This window comes from Platalea leucorodia (genome assembly GCF_965183815.1).
Source record: "Platalea leucorodia genome assembly, chromosome: 3".
In the NCBI taxonomy this organism is placed as follows: domain Eukaryota; kingdom Metazoa; phylum Chordata; class Aves; order Pelecaniformes; family Threskiornithidae; genus Platalea; species Platalea leucorodia.
Window position 1 is genome coordinate 77,269,823 of NC_138825.1, and position 12,796 is coordinate 77,282,618.

Below are 12,796 nucleotides of genomic sequence, written 5' to 3' on the forward strand. Positions count from 1 at the left end.
ACCCTCTGTGCCCAGCCCAGCACCAGGTTCCCAGTGCATCTGAAACCTGTACCACCACCCATGGCTGCTGGCTCTGGCTTCCATGTGTATACACAACAAGACATACTGTTGAAAGGGAACCTTACACAACCTGAAGTGAACGGATTGTACATCACTGTTTTCAGAGCAAGAAAAGCTTCTGTACCTGGCATTTTTTTTCCAAGAGAGCAGTTTCACAGGTCCAGAGGTCAAGCAGCACAGCACATCGATCCACAGAGGCATGTGCCCAGCCAAGGATGTTGCTGCCACTGAATTGCTCACAAGTTACATTGCCTAAGACAAAAAAATTAAGTAGAAAACAAGCAGATGCCAGCATCAGAGGTATTTCCACATGCCTAGAGTCCCAGGGCTTGTCGTAATTCTTTTTATTTATAGCACAGGGTTGTGGTTTTTGCTTGGCAGGGAACCCTAGGCCAGGAAAAGATTTCAAGTCCCATAAGCTTTGGAGACCCCAGAGTATTCTGCAAGGCAAAAAACAAGTGCAGCAGGCATTGGGTTTAAAAATATCTCTTCCATCATCTTTTTAACAAATATTCCTTGAGATAAAGGGCAATGGCTAGAGTTCAAAAGACCCACATCAAGAGATAAAGCCAGAGAAAGCACAAGAAAACTAAGGGAGGAAAGTGAAGAGAAGCTTAATTTTTCACAGCACCAAATCATGTTGGGATCATCTTCACCTCCTCACCTTCACTCTCGGATCAAAGAAACACGGCACAAACTACTCAAAGATAAATTTTACAAAGAGATATAGCAGGGCAGAGTGCACACCCAGGGGAGGGCTTTCTTTTCAGATGGCTTGCTATTAGAAAAGTCAGTCTTCATAATTTAAAAATGACTGTGAAGGAAGGAAAAAAATCAGTACAAATGTTTCTACAGCAGCAGCCCATGAGAAATCCTTAAAGAAATCATGCTTTTGGTTTCTTGGTTGTGATACAAACTAAATTAGAGCTAATTTTGACGATAAATGATAAATCGAGTAGAGTGAATCTGAAGTGTTTAGAGCTGCAGAGTTAAAAATCAGCCATGGAGTAAATAGAAGAGGCTTCAGCAGCTACTCTTCAGGTCCAGACTAAGTGTCTTATTTTTCAAAAGCTGAACAAGAGCATCATTTGAAGTCCATGATCATTGAAGAAGTCAGCATTAAAAGTGTTTGTGTCCATGGCACACAGAAAGAGACCATAACAAGAAGGAGCATGAGGAGCTAGCACAGGTTCTACGTGACCAGTCCTCAAGTGTACTGTGTGATGGTGATAATGAACTGACATATAAACACAGAAACTGCTACACCAGCCCGAGTACCCTCCCTCATTCAGTAGTCTGCCTCCTGTCATGACAGAATCACAGAATGGCTGAGGTTGGAAGGGACCTCTGGAGGTCATCCAGCCCAACCCCCTGCTCCCAAACAGGGTCACCTAGGGTGGGTTGCCCAGGGCTATGTCCAGTCAGGTTTTGAATATCTCCACAGATGAAGACTCCACTGAATATCTCCACAGATGAAGACTCCACAACCTCTCTGGGCAACCTGTGCCAGCGTTTGACCACCCTCACAGTAAAAATGTGTTTTTTTTCTGTTCAGATGGAATTTCATGTGTTTCAGTTTGTGCCCATTGCCTCTGGTCCTGTCAGTGGGGACTGCTGAGGAGTCCGGCTCCCCCTTCTTCATTCTCTCACACCAGGTATTTATACACACTGATTAGATCCCTCCTGAGCCTTCTCCAGGCAGAACAGTCCCAGCTCTCTCAGCGTCTCCTCGTATGAAAGATGCTCCAAGAAAAAGGTCTGCAATGAGGACCTTCAGGTGATTTCAAAGGAGCCCCTAGCAGGCATTTAGGCATCCACAGGTTTGTAAAGGTTTTTGGTCATCTTAATCCTCAGCTCTGCCCTGCATTCTCTGTCAGAACATTCAATTTTAGGGACACATACTAAAACATCAAACCCATTATCCTATCAATACAGAAAGTAATTCCAATGATTTAAGAGGTATTTTGTGCATTTCTCTGAATATCATAGGTCTTTGTGGCATTTATTCACTGTTTTCTAATGGCCCTCCCCCCATACTTTCTACAATTGCAAGCTTCTTCCTCCTCACTGTTCTAGAAGTACAGCTGCTCTTTTTAGAAATCTGTAGTACAGTCTGCCTCAACTCAGCTCTTATTCTAAAAAAAAAAAAAAAAAAAAGACAGGAGGAAAAAAGGAAGTCTAGAACATCAAATATTTTGCAGCTTCTTATTTACAACTGAGAAGAGTTTAAGAGTGGTGGGAGGTAAATTTAGTTCTGCAGAAAAGCAATCCAATACATTAATTAAAAGACATTCAGAAACAATTAACATTTTTCTTTTCTGACTCTCTCTGTGCCTTGAAGATGTGCTTGCTCATTATATTACTTAACTACATCAGTAAATGTCCCTTCTATGTTATTTTCCCCTCCAGGATGACTTTGATGTCTATGACCCTGAATAAGGGCAAAACTGTGATATTAACAACATCTGACAAGCAACTCCACATGCTCAGTAAGGTCTTTGTAACATACTCATCACTTAGCTAACTAGGAGGATAAAGAAAGATCCCAAAATTCCAGTCAGCACTTGGTCTTGCAGAAGTACAGCAACATTCAAGACATCATAGGATCAGCCTACCTTGAAAGCAGCAAACCAAATTATCACAGGTCTTTTGGACCTGTAGATATCTTACTTTTATCTTTCTCAATGTACTCGCTGGCCACAAGCAGCATCTGGTTCTCAAGCTCTTTCAGGTCCTCTAAAGCCACATCATATATTATGTAAACCCCTTGCGGGTCCTGTGTGTGAATATATCCATCTTCGCTAGTGTGAAAGTCATCATGGTTTTCCACCTCTGCAAATTCCATGAACTGAGCGCTGTGGACCTATGCCATGAAAAAGAGACACAGAGATACAAGCAGTCAGCTCTGCAAGGATTGCAATTTTGTACAATCAACATACCTAAGGGTGCACATGGCCTAGGGACATGGTATTTTGTCACTAGCAAAGAGCAATAAAATAAAATATTGCCAAAATATTATTTTTCACAGGTAACACCTACACTGTGGCTTCATTTATACTATCATGGAATACGACAAACTGCAGGAAATTTCTGTTGTGCCTGGTTTTTCCTTCAGGCATATAAATCCACAAAAAGCACCAAGAAGGCATCAAAACGAGAAGATTAGCACTTGAACTAAGGTAGAATTTTTTTCCCTTTTTCTAATTTAGCTCAAACTTGGCAAAAAGTGTCTGAAATTCTGATATTCGAATACGAAGTCAACATTTTTTAAAGCCTCCTTGGGTAAGTTACGCTTGCAAGATTTGGAGATAAGCTCACACACACAAAGACTTTAGCACTAATTAAAAGGAACGCCCATTGACTGATGTCCCGAATTGCTGTGACATCAGCACTTGTTCAACAGAATAGTTTAACAATGACCTTACTTTTCTAAAAAACCATCAACGTCTTTAAAAGAGAATCATCTACCTTGGCAGTGAGTCACTAGTTAGCTTGGTAACACCCCAGGCAAGAATCCAGTACTGCAGTCAGCAGAAGTGGCGTTTGCTTTCAAAATATTCTGTTTCTTGACTAGGAGTGCCACAAAGGGAATTACATACATCTACCTCTAGGTATATAATTACAGAAGTTAATCTCCCACTGTAAATAAATACTTGGTATAGGGGTATAGCCATAGAAACCTTTAAAAGTGGTTCTTCTTGTAAGAAGCTAGCAAGCAAATGCAAGCTCCTCATTTTCCACTGTTTGTTTTTACTGTTTCCTGGAATGTAATGCACCTTTGTTCTCACTTCAGTGCCAAATAATGATGCACGATGTATTGGGACTTCCTCCTCTCACCGGCTCTCCTAACATCTTCCTTTACAAGATCCCCAGTGCTACCCAAACTTTACCTGCTAGCACCTGGATGTCTCTCATTCTATTAAAAGAAAGGATGGAGGAAAGGAAAAGGTATTCGCTTTAGTCCTGGAAATCTTAGTCAAATTTAAACACACTGGGAAGAACAGCCTGCCAGCTTCACAGATCTGTGCTGGATCAGAATTCATTCTTTACCATAAAGTTAATGAGGCAGCCCTGCAAAATATACGCCTAATTTGAACATAACGGTGGATCAGCCTGGTCAGATTCCTCTCCTTTTTTTCAGCACGGTGTTCTGCACTCTCTGTTCTTTCCTTATTCTTCTGAACAGACTATTTGTTTCACCGCTCTTAGTGATGAGGTACAGAATTTGCTAAAGGTTAAATCAAAGCCTTTTATAGAAGAATTAAATTCAACTTGTTTTAGATAAATAACGGAGCAAATACTGGGCTGACTTCACCATAGCAGGTAGTAGGGGCTTTTAGTTGTTTTTAAACATCCTTATGGAGAACATTCATTGAAATATCTCCACTTCCTTGAATTTTTTCCTGTGATTTCTGCTCTGTCCCACTCCTAAAAATCTCAGTCAAGACTACTGCATTCTGCAGAAGGGGCATGTGACTACAAAATTGAAGAGTTCTTACAAAACAAAACCAAAATGAAATGAAAACTTTCTCCCTGTCCTCTTTGGTTTGGGAGTCGTATTTTAAAGAGATTACCCAAGCCTTCTAAATACTACTTATGCCTATAAAAAACATTAATACCCAGTTATATGTCTATAGCAACAAATCAAGTAACTGGATATTTATGTGCAATGTTTTTTGCCTGCAGATTTTGGCTTTCCTCCTCTAGTTCTGGGGCTTAACAAATCCCTTTTGGGTTATAAAGCAATACTTATGCGCCTACATATATTTTACCTACTTTCTTCCAAGCTGAATCTCAACAGGGGACAGAAAAGAGTTTTAATTTAATGATGTAACGCATTGTTTTGCAGGGCCTTCTGTCACTGAAACTCATGCCTCTGATGATCTCCATCCCAAGCAGTCTGCTAGGGAGGGTGCAATACTGTCTCAGAATCTCGGTTTCAGATAGCTCACAGCTTACAGTGTGGAGGGATTCATAACACAGGTGTGCCTCCAATTTTTGGGCATAGATTAGATGCTAGAAGTATTTTAGAAACAATGTGACATGCTTTGGGTTTATAGCACATGGCAGAGAGTATGTTAGATAGGTCTCAATTAGTTTGCCAGTAAAATGGCTCTATTATTGTTTCCGTTCTTGAGAGACAGTCTGTGCGGTACATTAAAAAAACAAAACAAAACCAAACCAAAAAACCCCCCACATTAGAAACTGTTGTTAAGAAAATACTGTTGCCACTGCTTCTAAATTTGTTGCCAATTAGGATTAGTAAATATTTATCTAAGCTTTAGTTGAAGTTCAAGCATATATATCCATATCATATATATTAGTTTAGGGGAAAGAGAGGCCACTGTGAAATAATGTCTCTCTCATTGCTAGGGGCTCTCTGAAGTATTTCACAGCTAATCTCCAGATCAGAGAGTGCTTAGATGGAAGGTCAGGATTCATCTTTGCATCATTTCTTCTACGACAGAAAAAAAGGGAATGAAAATAAATTTATATTATGCAGAGTTCAGAAGGAGAGTTTGTCACAACGCCTGCTTCCTGGAAAACTGACACCTCCCATTGGAAAACACAAGTTTTTAAATTACTTTTTCTGACTTGAAAATTGGAAGATGCTAGACCACCCAGTTCAACATTTCTTAAGTGGAAAATCACAGTTTTCTAGTTCCAAGTAGCTTTTCATTTAGGAATTTTAATTTATTAGATTTTTAAAGGATAAATGTGGCCATATTAGAAATAAAACTAAAGATACCTTAAAAATATCATCAACTCTATGTCCTCCCCACACACTTTATTTTCAAAGAAAGACGTTTAGATTTTTTTATGTTTAGGGACATGAAGGTTTTTTTTCTGGTTTGTTTTTTTTGGGGGGGGGGGGGGGAGGGTTGACATAAGCAATAAATGGGGACAGGAAGCCTACTTCTTTTTTGGTTCTAGCCACAATTCTTCCATGAAGTGGCTTGTGGGTTTGATTCTGTGTGTTTCTACAGCAAAAAAACAAACAAACAAGTTTTCAGTAAATGAGAAATAAATGTGAGCTCACAATGTTGAAAAAACTCCTATTAAAATGTTATCGTGCTTCTTTAGGCTTTCTACATGAGAACTTTGGGATGAGTGTTAGGTAGCAGAGCTGCAAGGAAATTCTACAGCTCGAAAGACAAAATACTATATCACATCTAACTACTAACATCAGCATGATATATTGATTCTATTCAGTGTATTTTACAGAAGCATTGGGGAAACCAAAGTTTGATAGGCCTTAGGAATTTAATTCAAATTATTATTTTTCCCATCTGTGAAGCTAAGTGTACTAATTATATCACTTCAGCCACATGCCCTCATTCAAGGTTAAAAACATTAAGTCCTAAACTCTACCTAAATCTAAATAATACATTTTAGAAGTCATTAGGAGTTACTTAAACAAGCATATCCATAAATTGCAAAATGTCTCATATTTGTCAGGAACATCTACTCTGTGTGATAAACCCACACTTACAAAGGTCCTAGTTTAAGCACAGCCAGCAGCACTGGTCTAAGTAAATGTTTATATCTGGCAGGCAGTATTGATATGATACTTCTACGTGCCTGAAGTTTTTCAGAAGTTTGCTACAGACTGCTGGTAGCTACAGGTATTTAGTCTGTTAAGGCGAGACATGTGGTTCTGAATCCCTCAGATGATTCAGCAATTGATCGCAACATAGCTTGCATGGAAGAGAGAACTGGATTAGGTACTCCTGTTGAAGCACGCGTTTTGGAAGACTAAAGGCTGGGTGGTAGCTCACCTTGTAGTCAGCTGGCGTGTAGTGAATATATGGCTGTGAACTCAGGCCACCAAAGCCACCAGTGCCTCCTTTGGCAGCACTGACCCAGGAGGTGTCTTCTGCACTGGGAATTAGGCAACCAGCCTTGAAGGAGAGGCCAGCAGTACTGATGGTCAGGCTTCTCTCCAGGGACCTGTAGTAGTTAAGGATTCCCAGGGACACTCGCTGAAACAAACTGGAGCAAACACACAGTTGCATTTTCAATTCGGTGACAGCCCCCCTCTTAAAAAAAATTAACTCTGATCTCTGCAGATTTTACGTTGAATTTTTTTACCTTTAGCCCCCGGAGCCTCAGGTGGTGTAAGAAAAGAAGGGACGAGTAGGCTCCTCTCCTCACCACGTGCTCCCTGTGGGCAGTCGCAGTGCCCTCTTCTAATCCTAGCAGCAAGCTGCCCGTATAACTATACTTTTTTCCAGACAGGAAAAGTGTAATTACATTTTTGCTACTCAAGGAGATTTCTAAACCTTTCTAAAAGACAGTTTTGCTATGTCTGTTGTCTAAGAGAAGGCTGCTGCTGCCTACAGGACTGACTGTCATGGAAACCTGCAGTATGGAATGGCACTATTGCTTCTGTCAGAGAAACAGCAGGTTGATATCATTTTTCTTCCTTCTTTCAGGTTTTATTAAATATATACATACATATATATTTATATATACATATAAACAATCAATTTTTTACCCTTTTTCATTCTTCTTTCTGAAGGATGCCAGAGTCTTACCAGAGCTGACATTTCCTACATCGTCCCCACTGTGAGCTGCAGCTGTGTTATTATCCTCGGTAGTTAGTTCCTAGTTCCAACACACATGCTTAAAAATTGGTGTGGTAAGTATGCATATGATTCTTATTTGACAGCTTTATGCATAGGCTTTATCATAACAAAAGGAAAAGAAAAGGAAAGGAAGTGCCATTCTGGATGAAATTCATAATCCAGCCAGCAGTGAAATTATCATGGCATATAACTCCACAATATTTTATTGCTTTCCAGTCCTTAGTGTTTTATCCTTATAAAGTCCCTGGGCTGTATGAAAGAGCTATCCCCTTTCCAAAGACAAGACTGAGACAAGGGACAGACGGAGGAACTTTTCCAAAGAAATTCAGAACATGTTTTATCAAAACCTCGACCCAGCTATGGCTAGTGACATTTCTGACCTCCTAGTCCATCCTTTTTCCTCCTGTCATAAAAGAAAAAACGATTTCTGGGCTCCAGCAGATCATAGGCTGAGCATGGGGCAAAATCATAGCAACATGGCAACAAAGAAGTAACATCAGACTAGGCTGTAGAGAAGTTTTACTGTGATGTATACACAACACCCCCAAATCAAGCATATATTAAATGCTCTAGCTAACATTCTGTAAAATTAAATTCAGTACTTGGGTTTTTCTCTCACTCCTTTCCAGCACACTCAAGAATGTGCTACAAAGAGTAGCAGAAGAGCAGCAAGCAGGAAAACAGCTATGCCTGCCTTGTTATCAACTCCATCAAGGCCTTCTCACATGCATCTGGAGTTACTCCACTAACATCAGTGAAATTAGACTGGCATTACTACCAGTGTAAATGAGAAGATCACTATGAGTCACACAGTATTTATTAACGGTGGAGCATTATGGACAGTGATTTACTAGGCACTATCCAATTACTTTCCTCAGACTTCCTTATATATCAAGTATATAAGAAAAATTTGTCCTCTTAACCCACTTCTCTATCCCAATTTATTTTACCACTTCATTTGAACTTGGATGGCATAAGTTGGAATTCTTTTCAGTGTGTTAAGAGTTTTATAGCATTGATTTTGGCATTGTTTTTTCTGATTAGAGAAAATCCCATTAATGTCTCTTCACAAACTGGTGCTTGTCAAATTTATCCTGCTCAACATGAGACATCCTAACAAAGATACTCATAGAAGTGACACAGATAAACTCAGGACTACGTTGGCTGTTCTATGAATTTGCAAGTTGACATGAATGTTTTGTCTCCAAAAATTCCTTCAAGCCAAACAAATCTTGATGTCAAACTGTCAAACAACGAATTCTTTACATAATCCTTGCAATGATAGATTATCTGTTAACTGATTTCTCTATCCTTACTAAGCATGATCATCCTCACTCATCCTGTCCTCATTGACTCCAAAGGTCTAATTTCTTAAACTTTAGAAGAACTAGGTCCTTCAATCTCTATTACTTAAAATAATGTAAGGTCAAATAGAATTAAAATATATTTTCCTGAACCAACAGCATTAATTGTACATCTCTATTTAGTATCATAGTAAGTATATGGACTAAGCATGGGATGAAGCATTTACACTTAAAATTTCCACTTTAAAAAGATACAGACAATGCTGTCTGAAAAATGCCAGTAAAATGAGGAAAAAAGGGTAGCAGCTGAATTTTTATTTTAAAAACACTGAGATGTGGACAGCACTTTTTTGTGAAGGATCTAATTCTAGCTTTGCTATACCATCACGACTAGACTGTTTCAAAATTAGGTTTTTAATTAACCTAATGCTGCTGAGATCAGTCATGTGCCTTGCATCGCCCCCAAACAGGTAGTCTTTCCCAACCCAGTCGTGGACTCAGTCCACTTGACAGAAGATGTACAGTGCAATGATGTTTTCTTTCTTTTTTTTCCACTAATCACCATGTAGCTTGCATGAGGCAACCCTATGGCTTTTTTTTTTTTTCCCCTGAAGTTTTCATTAAGTAATCAAATATTTCCTGGTCAGGGTCAGCCTGAGGCGGGAAGAACTGTATGTTTTTATATGCGAGAGCTTTTCCTGACAGAAAAATGCGGGTTTATTCTTGAACACGGAGTTGGTATCAGGCTTGGGGCTCATTAATCAGCAGGAAAGAGGGAATGGGGAGAGACTAAATGCTGTTGCTCTCCCTCTGTTCCCTTTCCCCTGCTCCTTTATCACTCGCTGCCCTGCTTGGTCCTGGCCACGAGCAGGGGTGCAAGAGCTTCTCATTAACATTGGGGCTGCATCCAGCCCCAGTAGCTGAGACCTTTCCTCTTTAAAAAACAACAGCAAAGCAAGGAGATTGTTCAGTCCTTTCTTAACTTGCCACCAGCACCCACTGGTGCGGGCAGGCACAGGTAGAGCGACCCAAACAAAGCACTGGGCCGCGGATACAGGAACTTCTGAGATGTAACAGTTCTGTGAGTAATGCTTTCATACTTGTCAAAGCAGCAGCTGTGAACAACTTCTGAGTCAGAAGGACAATAAAGAACTAGGGAATCAAAGTCCATCTTCATCAAAGGGATACTTTCAAATACAGAGGATTAGTCACAGAGCTCGCCAGGGAAGGCATGGCACAGGTACTACAAATTCCCCAGATACCAGAGAGGTGGGTCCTACTTCTCATTCACTACCCTGACAGTTAGGCCAATTGTGGGGTTTTTTCCCCCTCTTCAAAACTTGATGATCTCTCTCAGCTTCTGAGCCTCCGTGAGGCCATGTCCAAAACCACCACTTCCTCCCCAAGAGGAGGAACTTGCTGTCATGCCCGCCCCTGCACAAAGCAGGCATCTTCTGTCAGGTTCACAGGTGCTCAGCTGCTGGATGGCCCCCAGCAACGACGACATCCCGCCATCCTTCCTCCCCTCTCCTGCATACACACCTGCTAACCCATTCCCTAATACCACGCTCCCTAGTAAATACTAGGGCACACTTCTATTTCTTGTGGCCAGATTCACACCCCAGATCTGCTACAGGCATGTATGTATGTTATTTTTCGATAGGTGCAATCTCACACTGCTTGTGCTATGACTGGACCGGTGGCTATGCAGCAGCTAGTGAGCCCCAAGGAGGAGAGGACATCGCATATGCGGCCTGGGCATGCGACCGTACATTGCAGCTGGGCAGGTCCTGCTTAGCAGCAGTAGCAGGAGACTGAATTTTGAAAAAGGGGAATGTTGGTGTCCAAACAGACACCTGTTAGAGGAGCCCTCTATCAGAGCTGACAAATGCCTGCTAGACATGTTAATTGACCTTTATTCATCATTTCCCCTTCTAAGTACCTGGTGGAGCTCAGTGCAGGCATAGAGCTCCTTCCAGACACGATCGTAGCTCTGCTGTCCTGAGGCATGAGGAGAAGCCGCAGAACTTGACGGCGCAGGATGTGGTTCGAACACCGCTGCTGCGTGTTCCCGGAGAGCCTCCATCACCCTCTCTATGTCTGAGACCTTGTTTCAAACCACATCAAATACAGACAAAAGATTCACAAGGCAAATGAGTCAGCGTGCCAGCCCCCATCCCGCAGTGAGTCAGGGTCAATTCAGAGCATCTAGTGAGGGAGCCTCTGCAGCACCGCTCCTTACTGCTTCTCCTTTATTTGGGAAAGTTTTCTGCTCTCCCCTCTCCAAGGTGAAAATGTAGAAACAGGTTTGCCTGTCACAGCACATGGAGGGAATGCACCGGATAAGAAAGAATACAAAAGCACTTTTTTCTAACTGAGATTTATGGAGGGGAGGGACTACTGGGTAATCCTCTCTCTCCTTTCCTGTTAACCCCTCACACTTAAAGAGGTGTACATGTTTCTTGACCAAAACCAAACATATCGTATATATTTGGTGAGCAAACCATTATGGAAAAAAGGAGAATGATCTTTTATTCATTGTCTCAGTGAGCTGCAAAGCTATTTTTACTTTCGTTAGTGGTAATGATGGCTTTTACCCAAGCTTTCCAGAAAAATTATATACTGTGGCAAGATTTGAAAGAATGTTTCCTTTGTGAAATATCTGGCATGGGGAAAAGGTCTGAAAACAGATATCACAAAAGAAAGCTTATTTCAGTCCTAAATTTAAAAAAAAAAAAAAAAGACCATAAATGGCTAATCTTTCTTAGAAAGAGTATCGTCAAAATCAAATCCATTCAGTTATTTAAAATATTGTAAAGCCAACTTCAGCTGCAAAGTCTACACATCCACTTTCTGATTTCTGCAATTTAAAAAGAGTTCTTTCTCAAATGTTTTGTGAGACCCACAAAAGTAAATAATGAATGTTAAATGGGAACCAGGGAAAGCAAATATATACAGAGTACTGCCAAAAAACAGGTTAAACAAAATTAGAAGTAGGACAAAAGTAATTTTAAAAAACCACATCTAATCTTGCAGGATTTTTTTTAATTGCCACTTGTATCAGAAGTATAATTTGAAAAACATGGTCATGCTTTAGCAATTATTGGCATCAGTAAAATTCTTTTGACATGAACTCTAGCAAAGCATTGATAGGAATTCTAAAGGGATTAAGAGTTTTATAGGACTCTTCTTTATCATCTGTTTTGAACAAAGATGCTGAAAAGTCAAAACAAATGGAACCTTGCTTTAATGCAGGAGGAAAAAAAATAATAATCATTAAAAGGGGGGGGGGCAGGGGAGCAAGCAGCCTTTAATAAAAATGTAAATTAAAAATCAAACCCTATGGAAATGATTTTTCCGTTCATTTCCCAAGCATTTCCTTCATTCACTTTCTTACTGGTTGGGAGTCAACAACTTCTGATCTGTTACTGCTTCTCTACTTAACACGGTACCATCTGGTGTTTCACTGTCAAGTACCTTTGTTCCCTTAGAGTTATATTTATTTTTAGGCTTGTTAGACATTGAAACACAAAACCAGAAGTCAGGCAGTGGGAAGAGGCTTGGGGAAGGTGAGCAGGGTGGGAAGCCAGGAGCCTCCATTTTCCCTTTCCCAAGCCACAGAGTAGTTTGCTTCAGCACAACCTTAACATCCTCCTGCCTTCAGCCCAACAGAAGCTGCTTTCGAAGGCTCCCTCTTGCCATTTCATTGAGATCAGCTTCAGGTGTAGGCAAAGCAAGTAGCTGCCTAAAAAGGATACAGGAGGCTGATGGCACCATCCCCACGTGTGGTCCATGGCTACAGCACGGAGGGCTCAATCCTGCTGATCTGGCACTGTCTGCTTC